A 12,877-nucleotide genomic window follows, 5' to 3' on the forward strand; every position below is an offset into this window, starting at 1 on the left:
GGGGTGGTCGCCCTTGGATTGAGACGTTATTGTGAGGCTTTTGGGATTGATTTTGATTATTTTGATTGTTGAATTGATGATTTGTGGTGGTGGGTTTTGGAGGAGCGGCCACCATCTGGACCCGTTTTGCATCAGTTACACCGTCATTGACTACGTTCTTGTTCTTGGACCAGAATTTTGGTTTATCATTATGATAAGAGGAAGAATTTTGAGTTGATATTTGGTAGTGTTTCAAGGTTCCTTCCTCTAACAAGACACGTTCAAGGGCTAGGCCCTTATTAGTCAATTTTTGGAAAGATTTAATACATTGAGATGTTAGAGGTCTTGAAAGTTTGGGAACTAGGATCTATTGAAATAATTCAATTTGGTGTTGCTCTGGTATGTCCCATAGGAATTTCTTGATGAGGTGTCACCATCTTTGAAAGAAGTTAGCGAAAGTCTCTCTGGGCCTTTTCTTTGTGTTACACAGGTCCATCATGGAAACATCATTAGCCATGTTGTAGGCATAGTGAGCCACAAACTTTTCTACCAAGTTTGGAAAGCAGATAATGGAACCTCATGGTAAGGATGAGAACCATGCCACGAAATCTCCTATGAGAATCTTATGGAAGAGCCTTCCAAGGTATAGGTCACTATAGGAGACTTCTTGGCATAGGATGTGAAATTCCCAGACATGGTTGTGGGGGTCTCCTTTGCCTTCATACTTGGTGAATTTAGGGATCTCAAACCCTAGGGGGTAGGGTGCAACTGATATAGATGGGTCATAAGGACAAGGAAAAAATTCTTCAAACGAGTAAGGTTTCCTTTTGTTAGTCCCCTCTTTCATGCCCTTTATGATGTTTTTCATGTCCTGAATTTCTTTAATGAGGTCTTGTTGTGGATTTTGGAAATGATGGATTGTGTTTGCCCCTAGAATCGGATGAGTCATGGAAGGTGTACCACCATGATAGGGAGCTTGGTAGGTAAGCACTCACAAGGCTAGTTACTCAAAATGAACAATTTATTGGCTAAGGACTTGTAGAGTCTATTGTGTTTGAATATCCAATCTATCCTATTGTTGTCATGTCAAATTCTCAATGGTTGGCTTGCCCAACAAACTCCTTTCTAGGTGATGTCTCTTGCCCATGCACAAAACTGCTCAAAATACTTAACCCTTCCAACTATACTTACTCAACCCCTGCTCTTGGCATCCAACTTGCTATTTCCAAATGCATATTAGCAAATCCAACATGAACATGTGGGGGCAGCAAATTTTTGTTCAAGGTTTGTTAGTCAAACTTGGTTTTAGACTCATAGTCATTTGCTTGTTCAAATACACCACCAAAGGATCAAACCATCAATTTAGGATATACACTATCCAAGGCTCCATCTGCCACTTTTCACACTATTTAGGATTTTTCTCCTAAGTTTTCACAAGCCCCCAACTCCTCCTTCCAATTGGGTTTGAGCATTCTTTCAAAAACTATCATTTGTGTGTTATGCAACATTATCTAGTTTGATTCTTCAAGTTACTCAAATCCACTATTCTAAGTCCAAACCTCTAAATGTCTAAACTGGTGTTCTAAGGGCTTAACAAGGTTTCCAAGTTTGATTTGGACTGATTTCAAAAGGTTTTACAAGGTCACCAAACCTTACTCCAATCGGATTCTTAGTTTTTCCCAAAATAGGGCTACAAGGAAAGAGCCCTTTTTAGCCAACCTGAAACAATATTTTGCTCATTACTCACTCCCAACTTGGAATCTTTGAAAAAGGTGAATATTTTTTAGTATCCTTTTGGCCAAAATCATGAATTAGTGCCAAGAGAGGTCTTGGGAAGGTCAATTTATGACTGTCCTATTTTGTAGCCTCAAAACAAGGGTTTTCAAGAGGGTTTGGGTGCTTCCACCATGGATTCACTCCATCAAGCTTGTTTCATCCTCCCATATTGCTTGGAGACCTCTACCATAGAAATTTAGAGCTTCCCCTGCCCTTTCCATACAAGCATTTTAGTAAACACTTGGCAAGCAATTGAAAATGGAGAGAAATGTCATTAAGACTGTCAATTTGTTGCCCTTTACCAGTCAGACTGTTGCTGCACTCTTTGGACTTGTTACACAAGAAATATTAACTTTTACAAAGCCTCAATAAGGTCTTAAAACATTTAGAAAACCTCCTATTACAATGCCTTCATGATTCAAGGCTTGGATTATGCTCTTAAGGCATTCCATGAGCATTTAGTCAAATACAACTCATAAAAACAGTGAACTCACTGTTTGCTTACAGAATGATAAAGTTTGATTGGATCAAGCTCAACCAATGAGGAAATTTGATCTTACACACCATTTTCCATGTGTCCATACCTCTGCCCCATGTATTTGCACACCCCAAATTAGACTTTGGGTGCAAATCTCAAGTTTTAAACACACTACTAGTCGAGTAATCAATACTTGCCTAGTATTCACTCAAATCCTTCTTCCAACCACCATTTCGGCTTAAAAAAAAGCATATGTATAGTATATACATGAGTTCCAACTTGACTAAATCCATATTGTGGGATCCCAAGCATGGATTAGTCAAGTGGAGTAATTTTGGAGCTTCAAACGCTTGACAGGGCAGCAAGCACCCAGTTTTAGAAATAATTTTGTAAAATCAAACTTTTTGAAGAAACCAATGCCAAAATAAACTAAAAAGCATTAAAAAGGTACCATGAACACTTTCCCAAAGGTACAGTATGGATTAAGAAGGTACAGTACAGATCATTTCTCTAAAAGATACAAAAACTAGTCATAAAGCCATTATTTTCTGATTTTATTGAAGAACCTTTTGTTTTAACAATCACCAACCTTTTCCAAGACAAAATGGAGGCCTTATATAGTGTATCTAGTTGGTTTTCATTCCCTAGTATAGACATAAGGCTTCCTTAACCTCATTTTTCAAGAAAATGACAATTTTGACAACTTTTTAAGCCAAATGACAACTTTTCTTGCTCAAGGAGGCATTTTTCACAATCTAACCTTATCACCTTGTCTAAACAACTTAGAAATGCCTAAAAACACCTAAAAAACATGTTTCAATGCTTTATAAAGCATTAGAAGACCTTTTTGGCAATTTTGCACTATTTAGCCAAAAATTGTCAACTCGCAGCCTGAAAGGCACAATTTGATCTCTTGAGCCCAAAATGAGATCAAAACCACTAAACATGACAAAAAACAACATAATGAACCTAACACAAGACTTTACAAACATAAAAGTATTAAATACTCAAAAATGGGAGTTTTGCTCAACTAGGTGCTCCTGCACCACACCACTAATGTAATGATATGATGAGGAAGTGCGAATGTGAGATGTGATGACCGATGTCATAGGGACTTGAGTGAAAGTTGGTTGCAACCCACAAACTGTTGTGACAAGATTAAGTGCGGCCTGAATGAGGTTAGCGACATTGTTGATAGGAACTGAAGTTTGTGGAATACAAATATATGGTTGAGTAGAAGAAGATGGTATAGATGCATGTTGGAGAATAGATGAGATCGGATTTGATAGTGGTATGTATGGTAAGGAGGAAGAAGGTGGAATGGATACCATGGGGGGAGGTACTGCGGGTGCTATTGATTGGGGTTGAATTATTAGTGGGGCCACAATTGATTGAGTTTGAATAATAGGTGCGACATTCTATGTGGGAGCGAGGTCTCCTTGTGGTTGTTGACCAAGAGTGGATTTATCAAAATCAGGTGGGAGTTGAGCTCCTTTTTCAAGGAGGGTCTTTAGAAGTGCAGTAGGATTGTGTTGGATAAATTTCTCAATCATCTCTTGATTATAAGAGTCTACTAGGAAAGTTTGCACTTCCGGAGAGAGTTCATCTTGGTCCACCATATTAGGATTTTGTGTTTTATTTTGAAAGCTAGGTTGCACACTTTGTGTGGGATCTTGTGTAGGATCTTCATATAGGACACTAATGTCCGGCATACCATATTGTTGTTTGGCCATATTTTTCTTCTAAGATCGAGTTGTGACCATACAAGAATAACCTTAGAAAAGAATGGAGGAGGAAATCTTTGATGAGAGGACCTAGCAAGGCTCTCGGATTTTAGGAATTGGATTTGATAAAAATGGGATTTTGCTGATTGATAGGGTCCTTGGATTAGGACATGGATTTGATTAGGATTTGCACCTTAGTCCTTGGATGAGGATCTTAGGCAGGAGATGAAACCACAAGTGAGGTAGTGACCAAGTTGGGTAGAATTTAGACCTTGGAATGATGATTAAAAGCCTTTCTTCCACTAAGGATTGACTAATGACCCTAAGAAAAGTAAAGGCGCAAGTTAAGAGTTTTGATTGACTTAAAGGATAAGGCAAAGGTATTTGGAGAGGATTCTTCTTCAAGCACAAAAGCCAAGTGATTAAGGATGTGGTCTAAATGAAACTTCACAAGGCATGCAACCTTAATGTGAGGTTTTATTGGATTAAAGGATGATTTGATTTGATAATTGAAGGTGATTGATTTTGTGATTGATTGATGTGCTAAGTCTTTAGGAAAATATTGAGGATGATTTATTGAAGAGGGATGATAGTGATGATTAGAAGAAATTTGGTGACTAGGCTATCCTTGGTATGAACATGACTCAATAGATGATTGGTTCACATGGCAAGTTGTACGAAGGGACATGACCACCCCAATTTTAATGATAGTTGGTGTTAAAAGAAAAACCTGAACCTTGATGGAGGGAATAGACTCTTAATTCATCACTAGCATCAAACGCATTTCTATGACCATGAACGTAATCATGGTAATGATGCAAGAATGTCCTGTGTTTAAGCAAGAGTTTTCGGTTTGTATACCAAAATTTTTGACGTCTAATGAGTTGTGCTTGTGTGAGCTTCTTCTTCTTGATAGGTTGGTGGATTGACTTCTTAGGATGCTTATACAACTTAGGTTCATGAAATATGAGACGGATGGAGTTTCGACGCAATTACGACTTTGTGTGGATGATGACTAGGATGTGACTTGGATATTTGTTTGATTTTAGAAAAATGTTTTTGCAAAGTGTTTTAGGATAATGATATGTTTTTAGTCTACTCTTGGCAAGTAAGTATCAAGCAAAGAAAACACAATAATCAAATGAATTTTAGCTCAAAGACACTCATGCTCATGCACAATATTCTTAAGCCTGGCAAGGACAATAGTCATTGGATCCCAATCGATTTCCTAGCTATGCTTACCCAGAGTGAACACTTAGATGCTTGACCCCACTAGCTCCCCTCCACAACACTCACTTCTCTGGGGCAGCCAAGCATCAATTCCCATGAAAAATCCTCAAGGAGAACTTTGTGTCTCTACTAAGGGTCATAAAAATATGGGCGGCTTCAGAGGTCCAACCTCCTACACCAATGACTAGAAGGTTTTTGGCCACTATGCACAAGGTGTTTAGTATGTCTTCCTATTAGGAGCTACCCTTCGCAGTTGCACAAGCACGATTGAGGCCTATAGTCCAACGAAGAACCAAGAACTTAGGAGTCACATAAGCATGATTGAGATCTCTAGGATCCTACTAACCACCCAATGTGAGAGTGAACTCTCATATAGCCCCAATCATTGACCCTTTCATCATCAATGGCCTATTTATTATAGTGAGTTGGGAACCCCAGGTCCGGGTGTACTCACTTGGGTCATTCCCCTTTTACCTTCTCAAAGAGCAAGTTGGGAGGGCAAGTCCGCTAAAGGTAAGCATGCAACAAACATGAAAAACTTGGAGGGTCTATATTTTTGATTGTCTAGCTAGACGAGAGCATACTCTCCTACCTTTACGCTTTTCACATAACACAAAAGACAATGGCTCATTTATCCTCTGATTAAATCTAGGTGCCTAGTTAAGAAAAGACACAATATTTGGTTGGAACTCCTAGGCAACCTGCAAAACAATTCAGATTAGTAATTTTTTATGTTTCTTAAGTCTTGGACAATTGAAGAAGCTACAACACTCAAAAAAAAGAAAAATTTGTAGTCACTGGGTTGTAGAAACAGTGCACGTGCTGAAATACAGTCACTCGCATTGAAGCACGCCAAAACACCTGTGTACGCACTGCAGTTGACAAAAACAAAAAATGAAAAAAGAAATTAAAACAAATAGAAATCATGATTTTATACTTGTCCATCGCACTATTCTAGATTGGTTGCACTGAAGCGCACTCGCTCGCATCAAAATGCCTATGCTTGCGTTGAAAGACTGAAAATGGGGAAACAGGTTAGCGGTTAAATTTTAAAAACAAAATTTTTGCAGAGGGTGGGATTTTTTTTTTTAAATGGTCTCATTGAAACATGTCCGCTTGCGCTAACATGCCTGCACATGCGTTGAAAAGATAAATAGAGTTAGTAAATTAAAAAGAAATAAAGCGGGAATTTTTTTTTAAAATTTTGAAGCTTGGTCACGCTGGTGTGCCTATGCTCGTGCTAATGCGCCTGTGCACGCGCTGAAATAGTATGTCTATTGCGCTGAACCCAAATCTCTCATGCTGATTTGGAGTTCCTCACATTGTTCCGATACCTGAGACATGCAAACTCAAAAAACTCAAAAAATGTTAGTTTTAGGGACGTGGGTCCCACCGGGCATGCCAGAATGAAGATGGGAAAAAGAAGAAAGGTGAATTCAAGTGGTTAGTGTAGATAGGAATTTGTGAATCATTAAAGCAAATCAATATTAGCCTAGTTCAATCATGAAAACTCAATTGCAATGACCAATCCTAATTACACTCAATGAAAACATGAAAACAAGACATTCAAAATGAATACTAAGCAAACCAAATGCAGATGTCTCCTTCATGTGGCTCCATTGTCCTTCTTTCTCCTTCAAATAGATTTGTTTGTGGATCTCACCTTCAAGTGCATGAGTATAATGTGAAAGGAAGTAGACAAGATGACAACATAAGGGTACTAAAAGTGTGATTGATTCAACCAAGGCATTGATTGAAGAAATTCATCCAATTTATAGATAAATTGGAGAAATGACAAGATTAGAATGAAGAGATTTGAAAGGAAATTTCAAATCAAGAATGACAATTATGACAAATTATGACAAATTGACACTTTCTATGCAAGATTGATTGATTGTCAATTATGACAAATTACTATGTCAAAATTGATTGATTGTCAATTATGACAAATTATGACAAATTTGCTATGTCATTCCCATGAAATTAGGAGAAATATAGGAGAAAATTGAAATTAGATGAATTAGAAATTAGGAAATTAGAAATGAGGAAATTAGGAATTAGGAAAATTAGAAAATGAGGAAATTAGGAATTAAGTGAATTAATTAACAATTTTTCATTTATTAATTAATTCATAAAGAGGGAGGAATTAGTTAGCCAATTAAATAAACATTTAATTGTGACAAGAATACTTAGGATAAATAAACTATTTAACCTAGAGGGAGAAATGACAAACAAGGTTAAATGACTAAATCATGAAACCCTAGAAGATGAATTAGCAATGCAAGGATGACAATTAGGTCTTGACAAAAGATAATTGATATCAATTCAATTTGATCATGATTCTGACTGACAAAGGACCAATGTTGATAAGTGATTTGATTGATAAATGCACCAATTGACGAGGAACAATGACTAATTGATCCAAATTGACATGATTAAGAAGGATGACGATCGATGACAAATCGATCGCAAAATGACAAGATTGAAAATGACAACGATCAATGACAAATCGATTGCAAAACGACAAGATTGAAAATGACAACGATCGATGACAAATCGATCGCAAGATGACAAGATTGATAAGAGGATAAAATCCTAATTCCATCATCGATTAGGATTGACGATGTCCAAAATGATGACAAATGAGCATGCACATTGATGCGACAGGATAAGATCGACCAAAATCATGACTGAAGATTGTTATCGAGAAGACCAAATTCGAAAGCGAGACAAATGAAGAATGCAGAAGAAGGACTCGATGCTCACAAATGATAAAGACCAAGTACGCAACATAGAAGAAATGTTAATGTGACACAAAAACCTAAAATAAGGCAATGCGCCAATGTTAAAATACGACTCCGCAAGCGTTGACCATTTTTAGATGTCTACATTTTGCCCCTCTTTGAGACAATGCGATTCTAAGCGTTGTTTCAAAGAACAATAATGAAAATGCCACAGACAATAATAATGACATATGCATGCCCCCTCGAGGAATTGGTTGGAAACATCTAGAAAAGAGGCCAATTGATCGATAAGAATGATAGAAAATGATAGGAGCAAACAGACTGCCAAGACTGACGGAAGACATGTTAGTAAGCAAAAATTAGACAAAGGACAGTTAGAGATGAAGGAAAACTTGCTTTCACAAATGCACATAAGTAGGTGAGAACCTTTATTTAATGTAGAAAAATGGATGCAGAGCATCATGGCATTGAAGGCCAGAGCTGAAATGCAACCCTTTTTGCAAAAGACAGATACATCGCACACAAGGAATGAGTGAAGCATCCTAGGGTGCATACATCAAGGGTCGAGGTATGTGTGGCATTCACAAAGTGAATGTACTTATCACAAACACCCAATGATATAGTTGCCCCAGTTTGTAACAAACATTCCACAAACAACAAACACAACAAAAAATAAAAGGGACCATGAACCATCCCAGTCACTCTAAATCACTCAGTGACATCATCGAGCAACATAAGAACATGATCAAAGATAAATCAATAAACGATAAGACTCACTAATTCCAATCAAGTCAAACAAACATCTTGATCTTCATTGTCAAAAGTTGAAAGTGTTGATAGGATGATCATGCTGTCTGGTTTTAGGACATGCGGTACCCCATCTAAGACAAGACACAGTCTAGTTTTGAGTATACCACACCCTGTATAAGACCCATGATAGTAGTGACAAGGACAAATCGTATTGATGTTGATTGATTGATATGATAATTTTAATCAGTTTGAATGGTTGGTTTGATTGAAAAAGGTCATTTGTTAATGCGTGATTTTCATTAAAGCACAGTGTGTGATTGCGTGCTGTTGGAGGGATGTTCAGCAATCTGTCTATGCACAAAGGGGATATTTATTGCAAAATGCTTGTTTTGTTTTTTTTTTGTTCATTTTTTTTAGGACTTTATTTGACTTTTTAGGGATTTTTTCAGGACATTATTTGATTTTTTTGGATTTTTTCAGGACATTATTTGATTTTTAGGGATTTTTTTTAGGACATTATTTCATTTTTAGGGATATTTTCAGGACATTTTAGCTAAGAATGAACACATGATTTTTTGATGTTTTTGAATGTTTTTAGGATTATTTCAGGACATTTTTCAATTTTTATGATTTTGCCCCCAGTGTCTAGCAAGGCAAGGAATATGACAGGTGAATAAATAGGCTTTCTAAAATGTTGGTGGATAGAGGGAAGACAAAGGCCTTTTATCATGGAGACAATACAGATGCAATTTTCAAGGGCTATTGCATGATGGGATAAGGGACTGGATATGACAATGTAAAGCAGTGACATGGCATGAGGGACATGTCAAGAGGTTTTTGAAACCATGTTTAAATTTTGCATCCTTATGTTAGATCAAGATCAAGGAATGAAAAAGAGTGTATGGATAGTGATAAGATATGGATAGGATAAGCAAGACCAAGAATGGATAAGGGACATGGACTGAAGGTTGGGATTGGCTAAGGGATAGTGGCAGAAAGTTGCAATAAGATAAGGAATATGGATGAAAGGTTATAATAATCAAATGGATAAATACCAAAAGCTATGATGGACTAAAAGCTACAAATAGGATGCATGATGCTCATGATGATCCTCTGCCTTGTCAAGATCAAAGGTGGAAAGAGGAAATGGACATGAGGGACAATAGGATAATGGAGGAGTATGACATGGTATGATAGGATAATGAAGGGCAATAGGATATGAAGAATGAAACCTGCCCCCAAGTGTGGTGTGCAAGAAGTTCATAGATTACGCATGATGCCTATTTGCTAGGTTTTCATCATGGTACTTGCCCAAGGCACCTGTTTGCTAGGTTTTCACCAGCGGACGAATTATTTTTGCTTTTTTTTTTTTCTTCTTTTGTCTTTTTTTTTTCTCACTTTTTTTTTTTTTTTTGTATTTTGACTTTTTCAATAGAAGATGGACACATGATAGGGGATGGAAGAAGGACTCAAACATCTTTTTGTTTGGGTAGTAGCCTTGAAAAAAATGGACCATGACCTTTAAAAGTATGCTCAAAGACGTTGGTAGGATAAGGACATGGAAAAAGAGATGAAATTAAGGCAAGGATTTATGCAAAGGATGGGATCAAAGGGATCAAAGGATGGAAAATATGCATTGGATAATGGATAGGGTATTGGAAGAACTATGCTTGAGTGGATAGAAATTTTGGCAAGATCAACATTGGCACACACCTTGAGGGGTGATGGACTAATGGAGGAAGAGTGGGTTTTGGATATGGAGATTTTGACGAAGGAAAGGCTATGGATTTTGGGACATAAGGGCCCAAATAGGATGAAGAAGGTGGTGGAGGAACAAATTTGAGAGGGGTGGATGGAGGAATATCAATTTTGGATGCCAATTTTGATGTTTCTTTAGGCTTTTGTCCTTCAAGGAGTTGCTTAGGGATCCACATGGTTTTTGATTTTTCATGCTTTTGTGGTTCCTTGGAGTGCATTGCTTGCACAAGGGATTTAGGAACCCATATATATTTTGACTTTGCTTTATTTTGCATAGTGGGCCTTTGTGGCCTTTTGAATATTTCTTTTTCTTTATAGATCAATTTGTTCTTTTTTTTGACATGTCGATTATATTGGACATGTGGATTGTTAGACTTATGACTTTTATACTTGGCATCCAAATTACTTAGAGGGGGAAATGAATGCATGGATGGATATGAATGAAATGGAGTTCTTTTGGATGGATGAAATTTACTCAAGGATGTGTGCCTTTGCTGACCTTGCATAGAGGATGAAGGGATATAAGGACCTAAGATGGATGGAAGGTATGATGGGGAAGGTGTATGTTTTGATTTTGATGGAGGGATACCAATGTCTTGAGAGTGAGTTGTGTAAACATGACCCTTAAGATCTTCTTTGACATGAAGGGATTCTTTCTTATGGAGATCTACTCCTTTGCCTTTATGAATATCTTGACTTGTAGGATACTCTTTTCTGTGGGAAGAATATGTGAGTCCATTATGAGGTGGATATGATATGAGAGAAATAATGAGATCTTGAAGTGGATCAGATTGCACCAGAGTGGAAGAACCCATTATGCATGTCGTGGGTTCATAAACATCTTGCACTGACACGTTAGAATCATGAGGGGGATTAGGATCACGAGGGGGACTAGGATTGTGTAGTGGACATGGTTCAATGGCAAGCTCTTCAAGAGATAGAATGGGAAAAATAATGGGATCATCAAAAGAAATGAGATCTTGGAGTGTATATGGAGCATTAAGACAAGGAGATGGAGGAACAAAAGGATCTTGTGGAGGATTTAAAGGAATAATTTGATCTTGACAAGGAGGAAGATCATTGGAATCCTCTTTAAAGGTGCTTTTCTCTTGACTTTTAATGGGATCATTGGAAAGGATGGAAGGGATATCTTGATCTTTCTTAGGAAGTGGAATGTCAATGGGATTTGAAAGGACATTGTGTTCATGAAATGGAAGGGGATCGTTTGGGATTGGATGAACTGGGATATCTTGATCTTGCCCGAGGAATGGAGTGTCAATAGGACTTTGGATAGGATGGACAAGAATAGGGGAATCATCATGAGTTTCTGGGAAGATGAGATCCTAGTCAACAATTGGATGGGATGATAAGGTTTCGGGATCTTGATCTTGATCTGTTTTAACACGCATTTCTTTATGCTCTAAATTATCTTCTTGACATGGGGTTAAACTTTGGATATGCATGGGGGATTCTAACAAGGGATCAATGGTTTGGCATGAGGAAGAGGGACTTCGAATGGGGTCCTCTAAAATAGGTAATGGCAATAAAGTTCATGGTGGCATTGGGTCTTGTATTTCTAAAACATGACAAGGATGTGCATCATGAATTGGATTATCTTGGCAATCAATTATGGATAGCCCTTGAATAATGTCATCCTTGGGTGTATTGTTTGATGAGGACAATATGGAAGGTTCTTGTGAAACTTCTAAAGGTGTAGGGATAGATGCCACTGGAGAGTCAATTTGTTTGTGAGGGGATGAGGCATTGCTAGACATAAGTGTATTATTTTGATCTTCCTCAAAGAACTCACTTGGTAATTTCCTTAAGATCATTGCAATAAAGCCACCTTTCTTTCTAGGTTTTGACATGGTTGTATCTGGAATTTGAACTTGTTTGGTAAGGAGTTGGTTTTGGTTTGATGTCATGTTTTGCTATTGGACTTGGTTCAATTGTTCCAACATGTTTGAAACTTGGCTTGGTGTGTGCTACAACCTTTGTTTTTGAATGTTTGGTTGTGGTTGTTGACATTGATATGTTGATTGAACTTGTTGATATTCCACCATTGGTTGAACCATTTGTGGACATTGTATAGTTGGCTGGACATATTGTTGAAATTGGCCCATTGGTTGTGTTGGTTGTATATGTTGAACAATTGGTTGAACCATTGGTTGTATTGGTCGAAAATCTGATTGATAGTAAACACCTTCTTGTTCTTGTTGTGGAGGCACATAATGTTGAAATTGATGCTGTCTCCTTTCTTGAAATTGTTTCATCATCTCTATCTGGGAGAGGAGAGCTGGTATGTCTAATCGTTCAAGAAGAGATCTTACATCAATTGGCTCAATCTTTGGATTTCGACCTAGAAATTTTTGAAACATTTTGGACATTTGTGATCTATTCTTCTCAATGTTTTTCACTCTTTGTTCCAAAATCTCATT

Source organism: Cryptomeria japonica, chromosome 11 (assembly GCF_030272615.1).
Source record: "Cryptomeria japonica chromosome 11, Sugi_1.0, whole genome shotgun sequence".
Lineage (NCBI taxonomy): Eukaryota > Viridiplantae > Streptophyta > Pinopsida > Cupressales > Cupressaceae > Cryptomeria > Cryptomeria japonica.